Genomic DNA, 18,910 nt, shown 5'->3' on the forward strand with positions numbered 1-18,910 from the left:
GATACTAGCCCCTGAGACTCTGGTTGTCGTCAAAAATGGCGGCAAATAGAGGATCATAGTCCTAGGCAATAACCAGACTGCCTTTATGTGCAGGTGGTGGAAGCTCCAGTGGCTAGCCACACTGATGGGTATGCTGAACTAAAGCAGCAGTTGGATGCGGTAGATGCCGACATCGTGCTTGTCAACGAGTGGCTTGACGAGGCACAGGGTGAGTGGCCTTTCTAGTGATCGTCACAAAATAAGAGCAGCATGATGTCAGTATCTTTAATATGTTGTGACTGCAGATGGAGCAGCCACTATGGAGACCCTTCGAGCGGAGCTTGCCCGAGCCAAGGAGCAAGCAAGGAGTAGCAATGTGGCTGCTTTGCAAGCGGCCGAAGAGTTAAGGGCCGAACAGGCTGCACATTGTGAGAGCAAAGAGAAAATGGCCAAGATGGCTGTACAGTTAAAAGATACTGCCGACCGTTGCCAGCTTCTTGAAGAAGAAAACCGGGCGAAGGCGACGGACCTGGAAAAGGCCACGATGGCGACCAAAGATACCCGCTCTACAATGAGAGACAAAAAGGAGGAGATGCGTCAAGCCGGGGATATCGCGGCTGGGGAACCCTTTATGCTGCGGAGGAAGTTTGGAGATCCTTAGTATGCCCCTCTGGACCGGCTATGGAGTTCGGCGGACGCATATCTGGACTTGGCGGCGAGTGCTGTCGATGCGGCCGAATACTTCCGAGATCAAACAGATCGTGAAGTGGACAAGCTATTCTGGTCACAATTTAATGTTCCAGAGCGTCCGCTTCCATTGACTGATCGGCTTGCCGAATGGGCCGAGCTGAATAGATTGTCCGGACTCGCCATGAGGTCTGTTGTGGATCATCTATGGTCGGAAAGGCCAAAGCCGAATAGCTATTTTAGTTTGGTGCAGCAGTTCCTTGGTGCGGTGCCGCGCATTAATGCGATGAAGAGGTCGGCGTGCATCGAAGTCTCGCGGATGGCCCTTGCCCGTGTTAAAACATACTGGGCGGAGATGGATGCCACCACTGTTGCGGCGCAGGGTTCGGCCATAGGCCGAGTGGCTGCCGAGCACTATTTTGAAGAAGTTCTTAAAGGCACTCGTTCGATAGAGGCCCAGTGCTCGAAGAATATTATGTTTGAGTGACATGTATTCCCATTGTAAAAACAATGTTTTATTAAGTTTATCAAGGCTGTATTTATACTTTTGCCCGAAAGTATTATGATGCCTCCTGTGCGGCCGTTTATGTATATATGTATATAACCTGAAAGATTGCAGTCGTCGGCTTCAGCCCCCACGCATATAATGCGGGGGTGTTCGCAGAAGACGCATGTTCACACTTGACCAACGTCTTGGTCCATTAAGGAGGTGATAGCGCAGCGAACTAGGCAACCGGACTATAATGCTTTAACACTTTCACTTAGCCAGAGGAGTTTGACAGTGGGGCTACTATATAGCCCCTGGTGGCTCCGCACTTATCCGAATTCGGGGTGCGTACATGCCTGGCCGGGAAACGTCCCTTCGTTAAGGCGGAGGAATCCCGAAGATTCCGATAGGTCATCGAGTGGTTGACCAGTCTCACGCTATATCATGACAGTCAGTTTTCGGCTTTCTCTACTGAGGTGCTCGGCCGGATGAACCAGGGCACAATCGCAGTAGTTCTCCTGGTGCCGCCTTAGCCGATAGAGCGGAACGTAAGGCAGCAAAACACAGGAGCCGGGCAAACCCAACATTTGACCAAAGACATGATTCGGAGCTGATGCATATAAGGCCAAACTCGCGACGCCGAACACTCCCTAAGGTATTCGGTCTTTATGGTGTAAACCGGGCCTAAACAGTGCCCTTTGTAATAAGCCCCTGGTGTCCAGGTACGTGCAATATTCTGACGTGGCCACATGCCAATACGTCAGCATCCTTCTCAATTGTACTGAGAATCCGAGGGATGTGTATCAACAAGAGACAGTAAAAAAGGTTTACGCAGGGTCTTAATCTAAAAAGAATCCTTGGAACGGGTCCCTGCTGCACGTCTGCGCCTGTGTCTCCATTGTGCCATATTCTGGACGGGTGTAGCACGATGGTCATCTGAAAAAGAGAGGAACTTAATTGAAAAGTTGTCGTGCAAAAGGTAAGTTATACTAAATAAACAATATGAGTAAAGTTGAGCCTGATTGTCACTTGTGCGCGCGTGTTGAGCCCCTTGTATTGTAATAGGGGTATAGCCATCAAACCTGTATCAATTACATATAGCAGTACCGGACTCGTCCAACCGTGTCCGTGGTCTTAACGACCTGTCAGATGCTTTAGTTGGTGAGGTCGTTTAGTGTGCGGCTGCCAAGGCAGCCGCACGGTCTTCTGCGCGCAAGGAGCGCTCAATATTTCCATTTACTGTAATGATGCCACGTGGACCGAGCATCTTAAGCATGAGGGAAGCGTAATGCGGTATTGCGTTAAAGCAAGTGAAAGCTTCGCGTCCGAGTAGTGCTTGATAGCCACTTTGGAACGGAGCGATATGGAACGTTAAATGTTCGCTACAGAAGTTATCGGGAAAGCCGAATATAACCTCTAGTAGCAGGGAGCCCGTGCAATGGGCCTATGGGCCTGGCGTTACTCCTTTAAAGGTAGTATTGTTGCGGCTAATTTTTGTTGGGTCTATCCCCATTTTGCGGACTGTGTCCTGATATATCAGGTTTATAGTGCTGCCACCGTCCATCAGGACTCGTGTGAAGTGGTATCCGTCAATTATTGGGTCTAATACCAAGGCAGCCCATCCCGCACGCCGGATACTTGCCGAGTAATCCCGATGGTCGAAGGTGATCGGTTGGGACGACCAGTGGCAGAACTCCGCTGTGATAGGCCCTGGGGCACGTGTCTCTAGGAGTGCCGCTTTGTTTCTCTCCTTTTTCACATGTAATACATTTACTGTTTTGACTTCTGGTAGGAACTTCTTCTGTTCCCCAGTACTTTGCTTGCGAGGCTCGACCTCGTCTTCGCTTGGTGTATCCTGCCCCTTGTGTTCGGCGTTGAGCTTTCCGGACTGCTTGAAGACCCAACATTCTCTATGGGTATGATTTGCAGGTTTATCGGGGGTGCTATGGATCTGACATATTTGGTCCAGAATCTTGTTTAGGCTGGACAGTTCGTCTCTGTTTCCCTTGGGGGGCAGCTTTTGCTGACCTGGCCGAGAGCTTTTGAATCCGGCGTTTACCACTGTGCTCTTCAGGTTGTCTTCTTTATTCCGGCGCTTGCTTTTGCTGCGTCGTGATTTCCTGTTTCCGTCCCGGACTCCGGATGTACTTGGGTCGCTGGTGCTGCATCGAGCTAACCAGTTGTCCTCGCCCACGCAAAAGCGGGTCATGAGGCTTGTTAATGATGCCATTGTTCTCGGCTTTTCTTGGCCGAGGTGTCTAGCAAGCCATTCGTCTCGAACGCTGTGCTTGAAAGCTGCTAAGGCTTCGGCGTCCGGACAGTCGACTATTTGGTTCTTTTTAGTGAGGAACCTGTTCCAAAGCTTTTGCGCTGACTCTCCGGGCTGTTGAGTTATATGACTTAAATCGTCTGCATCTGGTGTTCGGACGTAGGTCCCTTGAAAATTTGCCCGAAAGGCGTCTTCGAGCTCTTCCCAGCTTCCAATGGAGTTTTTGGGGAGGCTTTTAAGCCAGTGCCGAGCTGGCCCTTTGAGCTTGAGGGGTAAGTACTTGATGGCGTGGAGATCGTCTCCTCGAGCCATATGGATATGGAGGATGTAGTCCTCAATCCAGGCCCCAGGGTCTGTCGTTCCATCGTACGCCTCTATGTTTACGGGTTTGAATCCCTCTGAAAATTCATGGTCCAGCACCTCATCGGTGAAACATAGGGGGTGTGCGGCACCCCTGTATTTGGGTGTACCGTGGTATTGGGATGTTTATTGTGTTGCGTTGCGTGCTGGAGTGCGCTTGCGTGGCCCGTAGATGGATCTGGTTGCGCCGTACTTTTGATGCGAGTCCTCATGTGGATCGCGTACCGGCTTATGTGCGGCGTCGTTTGCCGTTCTATGTTGGCCACGAGGTCGTCTATCCGACTGGATGGCCGTTTTTTTTATTGCGGGGGATCTAAGGCCTCCTCATCAAATTCAGGTAGCAGCTTTCGCTTCGGGTAGCTCTTAATGTGGCGATTACCGCCGTACTTCGCTGCAGTGTTGAGTACTTCACTCCATCTGATTCTGAGTGTGTTTTGTGCAACCCTGAGCCTTTGCTTCTGCTTTTTCGGACTCCTCGCAGTGGCAACCAGCCTTTCATGGGCATTCTGTCGCGACGGGTGCTTGTCCGGTGTGATGTCGTCCGGACTATTATCTTCGATGGGGTCGGGTTGTTCGGTTTGATTCTCTGTGTTGTCTTGGTCGGGCGATGGTTCACCCTACTCTATCGCTGGGTCTATATGACCGCTGTTTCTGTCGAGGCGGGATTTGGAGCGGCGCTTACACTGCCGCTTTGACTGCTTCTCGAGGGAACAACCCTTCGCTGCGTCCTTCTGTTCCTCGTCGTTGTTTTCTTTGGGTGTGTCCACCATGTATACATCATATGATGAAGTGGGCATCCAGTGCCCTGTGGGTAGTGGTTCCTGTTCGTCTCCTGCATCGTCGTCCATACCGTCGATGTCTTCGGAGTCGAAGTCGAGCATGTCGGTCAAATCGTCGACAGTGGCTACTAAGTGGGTGGTGGGTGGGCGGCAAATTTCTTTGTCATCCGAACCCCAATCCTGCCGAACATAGTTCGGCCCGGACTCTCCTGACAGGGAGAGAGACCTTAATGAGTTCAGTATGTCGCCGAAGGGCGAGTGCTGAAAAATATCCACAGAGGTAAACTCCAAGATCGGCGCCCAGTCAGATTCGATAGGTGCGAGCGCAGGCGGTTCGGAGTCCGTGGCTGGGGAGGGATCCGGTAGTTCGGCGTCACGACTCCCGTGAAGGGTAAGGTCGATACTCGGCTCGATTGTCGATGAGAGTGCGGCCTCCGTGGCGGGGTCTATCCACCCGTCCATGGATGGCGCAACTGGCTCCGAATTGAGGGTCGGAGCGGTTGCCGTCACGATCTCCTGGACACTATCCGATGGCAGAGCTAAGTCAGGCTCATCGTGACCGTGTGGCGCACTAAGCGGGGGCTCGAATCCGTCGAAGATCAAGTCTCCGCGGATATCGGCCGTGTAGTTTAAGCTTCCAAACCTGACCTGGTGGCCAGGGGCATCACTCTTGATCTGCTCCAGATGGCCAAGCGAGTTGGCCCGTAGTGCGAAGCCACCGAATACAAAGATCTGTCCGGGGAGAAAAGTCTCACCCTGGACTACATCGCTATCGATGATCAAAGGAGCCATCAAGCCTAACGGCGACGACACAGAGGAACTCTCAATGGAAGCACCAATGTCGGTGTCAAAACCGGCGGATCTTGGGTAGGGGTCCCGAACTGTGCGTCTAAGGCGGATGGTAACAGGAGGCAGGGGACACGATGTTTTACCCAGGTTCGGGCCCTCTTGATGGAGGTAAAACCCTACTTCCTGCTTGATTATACTCGATAATATGGGTATTACAAGAGTTGATCTACCACGAGATCGGAGAGGCTAAACCCTAGAAGCTAGCCTATGGTATGATTGTATGTTGTCCTACGGACTAAAACCCTCCAGTTTATATAGACACCGGAAGGGGCTAGGGTTACACAAGGTCGGTTACACAGGAGGAGATATACATATCTGTATTGCCTAGCTTGCCTTCCACGCCAAGTAGAGTCCCATCCGGACACGGGACAAAGTCTTCAATCTTGTATCCAAAAGTCCGGCCAAAGGATATAGTCCAGCTGTCCGGAGACCCCCTAATCCAGGACTCCCTCAGCGACCCTTCCGGCAGAGTTGGGGCTCCTGAGCACTCTCTCCAATGGGTAAGCTGAGACGGCCTTGATGGGGTGGCCCTGGAAGTAGTGCCGCAGCTTTCGCGAGGGTACTAGGAGTGCGAGTAGGAGCTTCTGAGGCATGGGGTACCGCACTCGTGCGTCCCGCAACACCGTGCTGACGAAGTATACCGGGTGCTCGACGAGGGTTGGCGTGCTGACAAGGTTTGCGTCTTCTGGAAGCTGGGGTGTCTCTTGAGGTGGTAAAGCCCCTGACTCTTGGCCGCTTGCCGAAGTCTCCGCGGGTTTGGGGGTGTCGTCCTGCCGAGCCTGATCCCGTGCCACTGCTGCTGTGGCCCTTGTGGCGCCCTTCTGGTCCTGCGTCGTCTCTGCTGGAGGCGTGGCATGACGCGATGCGCCCTTGGCTTGGTGTTCTTCCCGAACCGCCACCAGGGCCGCGCTGGCTAAGTACGGGGTGGCGGCAAGATAGAGCACTAAGGGCTCGCGAGGTCTTAGCGCCACCATCACTGGAGGGCTGGTCAGGTATCTCTTGAGGTCTTGAAAAGCTTGGTCGGCCTCCGGGGTCCACTCGAATGGGCCCTTCTTTTTCATCAGCTTGAAGAAGGGTAGGGAACGCTCTCCCAGCTTGGAGATGAAGCGCCCCAACGCAGTCACCTGACCAACCAACTTTTGCATTTCCTTGAGGGTCTGTGGTGGATTCATGTCTTCAATGGCCTTCACCTTCTCCGGGTTGGCCTCGGTCCCCCTGTGGGACACCAAGAAACCCAGCAGCTTACCGGAAGGGACGTTGAACACGCATTTCTCCGGATTGAGCCGCAAGTCCACCTGGCGAAGGCTTTCAAAGGTCTCCTCTAGGTCTTGGATCAAGGTCCTCACCTCCCGAGACTTCACTACGATGTCGTCGACGTAGGCTTCAGTGTTTCTCCCGAGCTGCCGCCCTAAGGCGATGTGCATGAGTCGCTGGAAGGTTGCGCCCGCATTGCGCAGCCCGAACAGCATGCAAGTGTAGCAGTACACCCCACACAGGGTCAGGAAGGTCATCTTCTCCACATCTTCAACCGCCATCTTGATCTGGTGATATCCTGAGAACGCATCCAGGAAGCATAGCAAGTCGCACTCGGCGGTGGAGTCGACGATTTGGTCGATGCGTGGAAGCGGGAACAGATCTTGAGGGCAGGCCTTGTTGAGGTTGGTGAAGTCGACGCACATCCGCTCCTTCCCGCCTTTCTTGGGGACGATGACGGGGTTCGCCAGCCACTCGGGGTACCGAACCTCGCGAATGACACCCGCAGCCTCCAACTTGTGGGTTTCTTGGATGATGAAGGCTTGCTTCTCCGTGGACTGCCGTCTTGCCTTCTGCTTCACAGGGAGTACGTTGGGGCACACCTTCAGGTGGTGCTCTATTTCCTCTCTTGGGACCCCTACCAGCTGATCGGCCTCCCAGGTGAACACTCCCTTGTTTGCACAAAAAAAACTTTACTAGCGCCTCCTCCTGAGCGGGCTCGAGGTTGGTGCCTATGGTAAAGGTTGCCCCGGAGAACCCGTCATCCTCAACCAACACATGCTTGGTTTCTGCCCTGGCCTGAGTGAAGAACTGCTTCTTCTTGGTTGATACGGCTCCCTTGGCCTTGGAGGTATCCGCGTTGGTGGGTCGTGCTGTCGTGGTGGCCTTGAGGGCGAGCTTGAGCGCCGCCAGGGCCTCCATGGCGTCCCCCTTGATGGTTAGGACACCCTGGCTCCCCGACATCTTCATGAGATTGTAAGCAGGATGGGTTGCTTCCATGAACTGGGCCAAAGCTGGGTACCCAAGGATGACGTTGTATGGTAGGCCAATGCGGGCAATGTCAAAGTCGATGAGCTCGGTGCGGTAGTTGTCGCTCATGCCGAAGGTCACGGGGAGGCGGATCTACCCCAGGGAGCGGGCAGGGCCTCCGCCAACTTCCGAGAAGGGCTTGCTGGGGCGGAGTCGCTCGAACGGTACGTGAAGGAGGCTGAAGGCCTCGACAGAGAGCGCACTGAGGCCGGTGCCACCATCAACGAGCGTCTTGGTGATGGATACGTGGCAGATGGTGGGTGCGCACAGCATTGGGAGCGCCCCTGAACCAACGGTGGAGGCAGGATGGTCCTCCGAGTCGAAGATGAGGTTGGCCTCAAGCGCGGCCCAGCCGGGCGGAGCCCCCGGGTGCTTGGAAGCGACGCTGATCTTGTGAAGGTATGGCTTGACGTGCCGATCTGAGGGTGGTACTTGCAAACCGCCAAGAAGAGCTGCGACGATGGGGGCTGCCGATTCCCCGAAGCGAGTGACGAAAAGGCTGTGCAGCTCCTCCCAGGTGGCGACATAAGACCCCGGCAAGTGGAGGAGCCAGGCGCACGATGCGCCCACAAGGGCCATTGGGAACCAGTTGGCCATGATCTTGCCGTCACCCCCGGCTTCCAGGACGGCATCCTCGTATGCTAACAGGAAAGCCGATGGGTCCGGTGCGCCGTCGTAGCGCGGTGGCATCTCCGGCTTGAACTTGGGTGGCCGTTGCGCCTTCCGCAAGGCGGGGGCAAGTTCTCGGAGCCCCCGAGTGCCGCCGTGGGCACCGGTAGATCTAGCTAGAGGGGCATCCGCCATGGGGAGCGGGCGTGGAGATGGTGGAGCGCGAGCCGACGGAACGAAGACTCCGGGGCACCCCTACCTGGCGCATTAAATGTCGGATCACGGGTTCCGGCAATTCCCTTAAGGTTCGAACACTGGGGTGCGCGCGAAGATCTCCCCCTATTGATCTGCGTCCTAACTTAGCTAAGATCTCACGAGCTAACTCGGCGAACTCGCAACACAAAGGATACAAGATTTATACTAGTTCGGGCCACCGTTGTGGTGTAATACCCTACTCCAGTGTGGTGATGGTGGATTGCCTCTTGGGCTGAGGATGAATAGTACAAGGGGAAGAACAGCCTCCTGAGGTTGAGGTGTTCTTGTGCTTGGTGAACTTGTGTGTGAGGATGCGGTCTAGGGTTCTATTCTTGACCCGTCTCCTCTCGTCTTCGTCCCCTTCTATGGTGGTGGCTAGTCCTATTTATACAGGCCCTGGTCCTCTCCCCAAATATTGAGCGGGAAGGGAGCCAACAATGGCCAATTTGAAAGGGGACAACTAGTACAAGCTATCCTGACAAAAGCAGTCTTTGCCTACCAAAGGCTCTGGTGGTGACTCCGTCTTGGGCTCCACGGTGACCTCCGTCTTGCCGTCATTCTGGTCTTGGTCTCGTTGCACCAATATGGAAACCTTTGCTTGATGCCTCGATACTCTGCGCATGCGCTTGCCCCCTTAGCACTAAAGAGGAAACAAGGACACTGCGTGCGCTGGCGCCCGCCTGGTCTCGATCGTCATGGCTTACGTCACGAGAACCTCGCGAGGTTTGCCCGGCCTTGAACTCTCCGCCCCTCACGAGCCAGCCTAGTGAGGCCGCTCCTGAGGAGGTCTTGTGTCGTCCGCCTCGCGAGGCTCGGCCCCTCGCGAGGGTCTTGATTCCTTGTTGATGAAGATGGGCCATACAGGCCTGCCAACAAAGTCATGCCGTGGGCCGTAGGCAGGCAAGACTGGGGACCCCTTTTCCCAGAACGCCGATACCACTGACTTATTGGAAATAATACATACTGATGTATGCGGTCCGATGAGTGTTGAGGCTCGCGGCGAGTATCGTTATTTTCTGACCTTCACAGATGATTTGAGCAGATATGGGTATATCTACTTAATAAAACATAAGTCTGAAACATTTGAAAAGTTCAAAGAATTTCAGAGTGAAGTGGAAAATCATTGTAACAAGAAAATAAAGTTTCTACGATCTGATCGTGGAGGCGAATATTTGAGTTACGAGTTCGGTCTTCATTTAAAACAATGTGGAATAGTTTCACAACTCACGCCACCTGGAACACCACAATGTAATAGTGTGTCTGAATGTCATAACTGTACTTTATTAGATATGGTGCGATCTATGATGTCTCTTACCGATTTACCACTATAGTTTTGGGGTTATGCATTAGAGGTAACTGCATCACTTTAAATAGGGCACCGTCTAAATCCATTGAGACGACATCGTATGAACTATGGTTTGGCAAGAAATCTAAGTTGTCGTTTCTTAAAGTTTGGGGTTGCAATGGTTATGTGAAAAAGCTTCAGCCTGATAAGCTCGAACCCAAATCGGAGAAATGTGTCTTCATAGGATACCCAAAAGAAACTGTTGGGTACACCTTCTATCACAGATCCGAAGGCAAGATATTTGTTGTTAAAAATGGATCCTTTCTAGAGAAGAAGTTTCTCTCGAAAGAAGTGAGTGGGAGGAAAGTAGAACTTGATGAGTTAGTTGTACCTTCTCTCGAATTGGAAAGTACTTCATCACAGAAATCAGTTCCAGTGATGCCTACACAAATTAGTGAGGAAGTTAATGATGATGATCATGAAACTTCATATCAAGTTACTACCGAACCTTGTAGGTCAACCAGAGTATGTTCCGCACCAGAGTGGTACCGTAATCCTGTTCTGGAAGTCATGTTACTAGATCATGATAAACCTACGAACTATGAGGAAGCAATGATGAGCCCAGATTCCGATAAATGGCTTGAGGCCATGAAATCTGAGATGAGATCCATGTATGAGAACAAAGTGTGGACTTTGGTTGACTTGCGCAATGAACGGCAAGCCATAGAGAATAAATGGATCTTCGAGAAGAAAACTGACACTAACGGCAATGTTACTGTCTACAAAGATCAACTTGTTGCAAAAGGTTTTCGACAAGTTCAAGGAGTTGACTACGATAAGACCTTCTCACCCGTAGCGATGCCTAAGCCTGTCTGAACCATGTTAGCAATGCCACATTTTATGATTATGAAATTTGGTGAATGGATGTCAAAACCACATTCCTTAATGGATTTCTTAAAGAAGAGTTGTATATGATGCAACCAGAAGGTTTTGTCGATCCTAAAGGTGCTAACAAAGTGTGCAAGCTCTAGCGGTCCATTATGGACTGGTGCAAGCATCTCGGAGTTGGAATATACGCTTTGATAGTGTGATCAAAGCATATGGTTTTATATAGACTTTTGGAGAAGCATGTATTTACAAAAAAATGAGTGGGAGCTCTGTAGCATTTCTAATATTATATGTGCATGACATATTGTTGATTGGAAATGATGTAGAATTTTCTGAAAAGCATAAAGGAGTGTTTGAAAGTATTTTTTCAAAGAAAGACCTCGGTAAAGCTACTTACATATTGAGCGGGCATCAAGATCTATAAAGATAGATCAAGACGTTTGATATGATTTTCGATGAGTACATACCTTGATAAGATTTTGAAGGAGTTCAAAATGGATCAGTCAAAGAAGGAGTTCTTGCCTGAGTTGTAAGGTATGAAGTTGAGTAAGACTCAAAACCCGACCATGGAAGAAGATAGAGAGAGAATGAAAGTCATTCCCTATAACTCAGCCATAGGTTCTACTAGCAAACATGCCCGTGTGTTGCAATTGGAGGTAAAATAAAAATATTACATTTTTTTCCTTTGCAATGAATATTATCAAAACTTTAGTATGTCAATAAACATGGCTCAAGACCCCTTCTCCCCTCTTCAGATTCACGTCCTCGATTTAAACACGATTTAAACACGGCACGCCATCCTATCGACAGTTATCCTTCTTCCCACCCTTCCAGCAGTTGTTGCGGTGCACACCTGTTCACAATGCGTCTGAGCATGATCATATCCCAAGGCAATGAGCTCACTGGCATGCATCACATCTGTCATTGTGCCCGCGCAAAGGAATGTTTAAAACGTTAAAAACTAAGAGCAACTCCAAAGGGCTGACCCATTTCATCCGCCTGCGTCCGTTTGGGTCGGCGCGGACAAAAGTGGCGGCCCAACGCGCCGACCCAAACATAAATCACGTCCGTGTCGCGTCCACGCCGATGTAATTGCAGCCCAAATTTGCACCCCAAATGCGTCGGCACGGACGCCGAACGGACGCTTTGCGCGCCTTCCCGCTGTCCGCTGCATCCCCACATGGCGGTCGTCCAACTACCCGATGCCCACGCTGTCATCTTAATTTATGACGACGGGCCCACGCATCAGCGACGGCGCTCGTCCTTTTTTAAGCCGACCGTGCGGCGGGGCCGTCCTCATCCAAACTCGCCGTCCACATCTGCCATCCTTTACTCCCTCGTCGCCGGCAAACCCTAGCCACCACAACCATAGCAGAGATGGGCCTCTTCTCCGGCGCCAGCGGCAGCAAGGCCAAGGGCAAGTCCCCTGCCACCCCTTTCCTCCCGCCTCCGCCGGCGCCAGCGCCTCGCCGGCAGAGGCAGCGCGTGAACGTGCCAGTGCACTAGGCGGAGTGGCACTGGCAGCACCATCAGCCTCTGCCGTATCCCGACGTGACACTGCCACACGACTGGCATCTGGATCCAGAGAGGATCCCAGTGCCGGCGGCGCCGCGGTCGGCTCGTGCTCACGCGGAGGAGGTGCGGCGCCGGCGGGCACTGCTGACGCCGGAGCAGCTCCGCGAGGCCGCCTACGCAACCGACTCGCCCAACTGGGCGAGGTGGTTCGCCTTCGAGCACGAGGAGGCGAGGCGATGGGGCGTGCGCGAGGTCGACCGGAGGTCGCCGCCACCAGCGCTCGTCGTCCGCGAGGAGGACTAGGCGGCGGAGGACGCCTACCAGGCAGCACTTGCGGCCGTCTTATGGGAGAGCAAGGAGGACGAGCGACGCGGGGTGGAGGCGGAGGAGGCGGCGCAGGCGGAAGAAGAGGCTCGATACGATGCGGCAATGGCGCAGGCCCTTGCCCTCTCCACAGCGGGCGACAGCGTGGTGCCGCCGGTGGCCCCGCCGCCCCCCATCAAGCCGGAGGCGGAGCCCGAGCCGTCCCCCATCAAGCGCTACTCCTGGACGGGAGTAGTGCGCGAATGGGTACGCGCGCCACCGGTCTGGATGGGAGCGACGCCGGCGCAGGAGCAGGCGTACCTCAAGCACTGGCGCAGCATCAGGGTGGACGAGGAGCACCGCGATGGCGAGTACCTCGAAATGCTCAAGCGCGACCTCGGGGAGGAGCAGCGCGAGGCCGAGGAGGAGGCACTGCCTGCGCTGGCACAGCCCGACATGACGGCGCTCTGGAACACGGCGTTCGCGTGGGCCGGGTCGGCGCCGACGCTCATCGACCTCATGGACTCCGGGGACGACGACGAGGACGCCTAGGGCAGCGCACCGCCTCGTAATTTAGGCTATTTTTATTTATTTATAATGCAAATGTGGACGCGTGGACTCTCGCCGGCCTTCGTGGCCGGCTTTAATATTTAATTAATGCCATTTTCTTTTTTAATATGCATGCTTTCTTTTTTTGCGCCATCAAAAATAGGTTCAGGCCAGCGTTGGACGCACGCACCGACCCAAATGCGAAAGCGAACATTCATGTCCGTCTGGCCGACCTAAACGGAAAAAAAGCGGACGAAATTGTCGTCCGTTTGGGTCGGCCCGTTGAAGTTGCTCTAATCTCACCAAGAAAACATGAGGACCGTCCTCCGCTTGCTACTCCTTACACCTGGTCCGCAAGATGTGATTCGAGGAGCGCAGAGACATGGTAACTTTTTTCTTTTTACCATACTAAAGTATATATATGTATTACCATTATCATATCGTTGATCTAACATGGAGGACCACATAAAAGATCTCTTGATATTTAACAGTTACTCTCCTGGCAACACTTGCCCTCCTGGCAAGAAATAACATTGATAAAATGAAAACCTAGGTGAATAGCAGTCGAGTATAGCTCGAGAAAAGCACAGGACCAAACAAAATGCCAGTTGTTCTTAAAAAATCATTACAGTTTATTATGCAAGGCTTGGAGATATTTTTTCCCTACGTTTCTTCCTGCAGAAAGAAGCGTTACATGGAATGTATACCTGTGCCAAACCAGCGAGCTTTTGCTAAAAAAGAAGAAATCCTGCTTGAAGATGATGATTTTCTCAATAGCAATTAATGGGTCCATCAATGTTAGTATTAATCACACCATGATTCCTTGTACTTGCATCCTCCGCAGCTTTGTGTGCTTCCTTGTATTGAAAAACATACAGCACAAAGATCAGAAGATATGGGTCAGGGTAACTTAGGATTTGTGATCAGTACTTTGGTTTAACAAAACATGAACATCAAAAAGGATGCATTCAGTTATCTATTGTATTCTAATTCATAGGCACTTAGGGCAGACATTACTGTAGCCATAAGAGAACATAGCAACAGGTCGTGAGCAGATAGATGATAGCGAAATTGTGAGAGAGATGAGCTAAAGCAGCCAACAATGAGAAAGAGAAGACTGTCCGCAATTTTAAACTCTAGTGTACCTGTGTCCTCACCCCACAAATAAAGTGTACCTGTGTCCTCCCCTGCCCTTGTTTTTAGTGTTCAGGTTCACATATTTCTGGACTACTTGAGAGTGAAAATAAACTTTAAAGCTGATATAGTATGAACCTGAATAACAACAACTGGGAAGTGGAACTGCATTTAAACCTGTCGCGTTTATAAGAAGTTTTGGAAACAAACTAATATGTGAGAGTACAGGAGAGCTGAGAAGATGGTGCTCTAGCTCTTTTCTTTCAGAAGTTTTGGAGGCTGTTCGATACATTCAGCTACTGCATTTGATCAGACATCATTTACATCAAGAATCGCATGTATCAGTTTCAGTCTTGAAATAACACTCGCATAATCAGGGGTTCCATGATTTGAGGCATTCTCTTCACCAGGCAAATGTGCGTGTGTGTTTGTGTGTAGAGGAAAGACATAACAGTCTCTAGAATGCGAGTCGCCTTTGTAGACGCTCAGATAGAAAAAACAAATAACATAAAATTAAAAATCATCTAAGCGTCATCCCTGTCAACGCTTAATGCTAAGTATGGGCGCCTTCGGCATTCTACCTTGCGGGTAGGAAAATAGCCAATCGCTTGATGCATCTTTCGGCATCGATGCCACATATGACATCGGGATTTGAGGCCCAATAGCCATCGATCGGCTTACGTGGAAGTCGCCAAAGGAACTTGGGAGTTAGGGGATTTCTGTTGCGAGACCTTTTTATGGGCTGCTCAGGCCAAGTCCGAGTTGGGCACTACATGGTTGCATGCTTGGCCTCGAACAGTTCTCCTACGGCAGGGACTCCCATCCGAGGTGGAGTAGGCACTGGCGCCAGCAGAAGGTTGGACATGAATGAGGCCACGATTGGTGCTGTGTGGAACAGCTGATTCCTTTTGTCCGAGAGTGCTTGTTAAATGTGTCTACTGTATAATAACCATGAAAAAATGCCTGGGTATAGTAGGAGTACGAAGGCACATCTATAATATAGGTTTTATGAGATACTTGAGCCACTACTGAATACAATACAGAAGAAAATGTGAACATCTCTTTGATGGGAACTCATCTATAATACTATAATAGTTCATCCCCACTAACCTATTTAACTAAGCATGCAGCCTATCCACATCAGCAACCATTTTTCTATGGACACATCAGCACTAACCCTCCATTTGCTAATCCTTTTGATTTTGCATGCATGCCATTTTTATTCTGCACTCATAATCCTTCAAGCCACCATAATTAAAATCCTGTAGTCGTTTTTGATTAGCCACGGCCCACGGGGTACTGGGGTAGCCCAATAGCGTCGGCTCCACTTTCCTCGGATCCTTGGCTCCCACCTCTCAGTGAGAGCAATTCACGTCTCCACACTAAGGAAAAAAAATCAACAGATTTCTCTGTGTGATTCTCTTCCGCTTCCGTAACCGAGGGATGAGCCAGTCTAAACAGTTTCCTTCTTCAATTGGTCCGGTTTAATCCCAATCATAAAACCGCACAAGGGGCCGCATGTGGCCATTGGGTTCACCTCTTAATTCCCTGTCTCCTCTCCTCTCCCGATCCATCCATCCATATCTCTCCCATCTTTCTCTCCGCTCAAGCCCTCGACTACATCACGGTGCACCGCGCCTCTGCCCCCACCTCCTTCTGCCGCCCGCCCGCGCCTTGCCGCTAGGTTAGGTCACCCACGAACTACCGACGCACCACGCCGCGCCATCGACCTACGAATCTACGATCGCGGAGAAGTTGCAGATCATGGGAGAGCGGCCATGCTCTGCCTAGAGATGTCATCTGTGGTGCCATCTTCTTGCATCGCCCGTGTGGAAATTGGTAGGTGGCCGATTTGGCCTTTCTTTTTGCTCCCGTGGATTCAAAATTAAGCTCACCTTCTATCCTATTTCTGTTAGTATTTTTTGAATTGTCCTATTTCTATTAATGAGTTTCGCGATTGACATCTTTGCTGATTCGCTTGGTACAAATCAACCAACAACAGATTGCTCGCCAGAGGCGGAGCTACCTCAAGTTACCAGGATGCACAGGCATTAGGGTCGAAAGAAAATCTTAGTACGGGTTACCATCTCTATAGTGTGTGCAGAAGGTAGTAACAATGACAGTGCATCAGGTGTAAAATTGCAAGAGAAAAACACAACCTCGTAAGCTGTGATAGTGGACAGCAGGTCTGATCGCTGGTGGGCAAGGCAGGTCTCGGCTCTGTACGACTGAAGGCTTGCTAGGCTAATTTGAGAATGAGGGTCACAGCGCGGCAGAACTGGATCCCTGTCAGGCTATAATTGGTACAAGATTGGCACGTTCGTAACCACAAAATTCGTTTGATTTCTCACAAAGTGGCACATGTTTGCGTGGATGCTTCAGCTCTCTATAACCTAGGTGACAGCAAGGCATCACATGGCCAAAGCACGGACGCTGCAGCCTGCACTCAATCCTACAGCGGTCGAGCATCCGTGCAGCGCCGACCTGCTAAGCTCCACCCGCAATCCTTGTCAAAAGACATCACAAAGAACACACCCTAATCATATTAATGATTAGTTTAGAAGTTGTTTTTCCGAAGGTGTTTAATGGCAAATTTTAACATGGTCCCTCTTACCTTCTTTTTTACATGTGAGATAAGAAGGTAAGAGTCAATCAAGCCATTCATTGATGAGATCAACGGCTAAGATCTATTTTATACTCTTACCTCTCATGTGAAAAGAGGGGGTAAGAGGGACCATGTTAAAACTGCTCTTATATTCATACATTTTTTCCTACTTCCCTTCACAAACTTTTCGTGAAGTGGAGAATCCAGTTTATTTAATATTTTAGTGGAAGATTTATTTATTTAGTCTCTGCCAAATACAGGTACATCGGTTTTTTTTTGCGGGGAAATACAGGTACATCGTTGATCACAAATGGACACATATCTTCCCAAACGAAAAGCAACATCACAAGAAGTCCAACCTCGCACTTTTGAATTTCCGTAACCATCGAGAAGAAAATAGCAGAAGGTTTATTCCCAGGTTACATTTATTATTTTCACTTCATAATTTGATGTCACATCTGGTTACTTTACATGTACTACTATGCTGGATTATAGGTAGGATGAATTATTCTACTACCGTCAACTTTCCCTTACGAGTGGCATCAATAATTGTGAGTGTATTAACTCAGTAAGAACTTGATCGTCCCTTATTTGTTATCATATGGTAGTGTGTCGTTTGTTTTTCTGAATTTTATATGCAAAGAATTTTTAAATACCTTACCGTCAGAGGGATTGAACTAAATATGTTTGCACCATTGTTAAAGTTGTGTACCAGGGTTGATTTTCTCCAGCTCGGCCCTGTTGATCGCCACTGCTGTACACGCAACCAGAGCGTCTACCATGTTGACCGCTAACACCAATACGCAAGAAGAAACCTTCCCCGGTGGCGGTGAGGAACATGACGAAGTTGTCGGTGCATGAGTGTATCTACGAGGTGAGGCCGGTGGGCTATAGCTTTGTGGTGATCTTTTAGCTGTAACTTCGAAGTTTTCTTCCCTTGCAAAAGAAGCGGAGCTGGTAGCCTACATATTATTTTTGTCAAATAAAAGACATTTGTTCATTGTTTTCCTAATTCTTTTATGAGAATTAATTTACCAAGTAAAACACTAAATTTAGGCAATATGTCCCGCAGCAACGCGCGGGGAATCATCTAGTTTATAACAATGCACTAACCCTTTGGAAATGCCAAATATTTCCTCCTACTCTATGTAGAGTATGCAAAGTTCACACAAGAAGAAAATGGGTTCCAGCATAAAAATCACAAATATATGACTGAAACATTCAGGTAACCACGGTCATGAAATAACCATACAATAGAGCGGGGATGATCGATTGTCTCTTCAACTAATTAAGGGAAATTAGATGGCAGAGAGATACATTCCCAAACTATGATTTTAGGCATGGAATTATATTATTGTTCATCAAATAAAAGAACAAGTTATATGATAATAAAAAATCTCAATAATTTGCCAAATCTGTAACTAAGAAGTATTCTGATGTTGTACAGATTTTTAATAAATTGACAATCATATTCACCAGCAAAGTTGTGTCTCTATACCTATAAAACATAAGCTATTTCAAATATGATGCTTGGAACGTAGCTTGAGAAAAGTTGGAAGAACTCAATGTGACTAAACAGGCTAGACATGGATTGGAATGGTGACTGAAAGACCAATCTCCACTGATTCGAGCAGAACACCAACAATTGTCCCCATGAACTGCCAGTACAGGTGTGATATCAGAGACCTCAAAGGCTTCTTGTTTCTTTCCTTGAAATTACCACTCTCGATTATTTAATTATTTATTTAGTATAAGCAAGTGAGTAGATAACCAAAACATAGGGATAACAACTCTATAATCCTACTAAGAAATAACCACTCATGTTTTCCAGATCACAAAATTCAGATACAGGAGACTGAGCGGATGAATAACTAAAAAGCTGACAAATTTATGGCTATTTTATAGTGAACAGTTAGCTCTTTGAAGTGTGGCTCTTGGTCAATTTAGCAACTGAACATGGATTGAGCAAATTTATTATCCTTTTTAATATGCTTTAGGTTACCGTTTGTAATGAAATAGCTCATCAGAATTTAACACTACATGGAAACTAAACTGAGCAAGACTTTGTGTGTAA

At 49.7% G+C, this 18,910-nt stretch overlaps 1 long non-coding RNA gene across 1 annotated transcript; it reads left to right on the forward strand.

Annotated features, from left to right (window-relative positions):
* Window positions 1–15,768: 15,768 nt before the first annotated feature.
* Window positions 15,769–17,880, forward strand: LOC123106842 (uncharacterized). The gene is made up of 2 exons (XR_006451526.1): window positions 15,769–16,070; window positions 17,097–17,880. It is a non-coding gene; the product is annotated as an uncharacterized lncRNA (long non-coding RNA).
* The last annotated feature ends 1,030 nt before the right edge of the window (window positions 17,881–18,910 follow it).

Source organism: Triticum aestivum, chromosome 5A, assembly GCF_018294505.1.
Source record: "Triticum aestivum cultivar Chinese Spring chromosome 5A, IWGSC CS RefSeq v2.1, whole genome shotgun sequence".
Taxonomy (NCBI): domain Eukaryota; kingdom Viridiplantae; phylum Streptophyta; class Magnoliopsida; order Poales; family Poaceae; genus Triticum; species Triticum aestivum.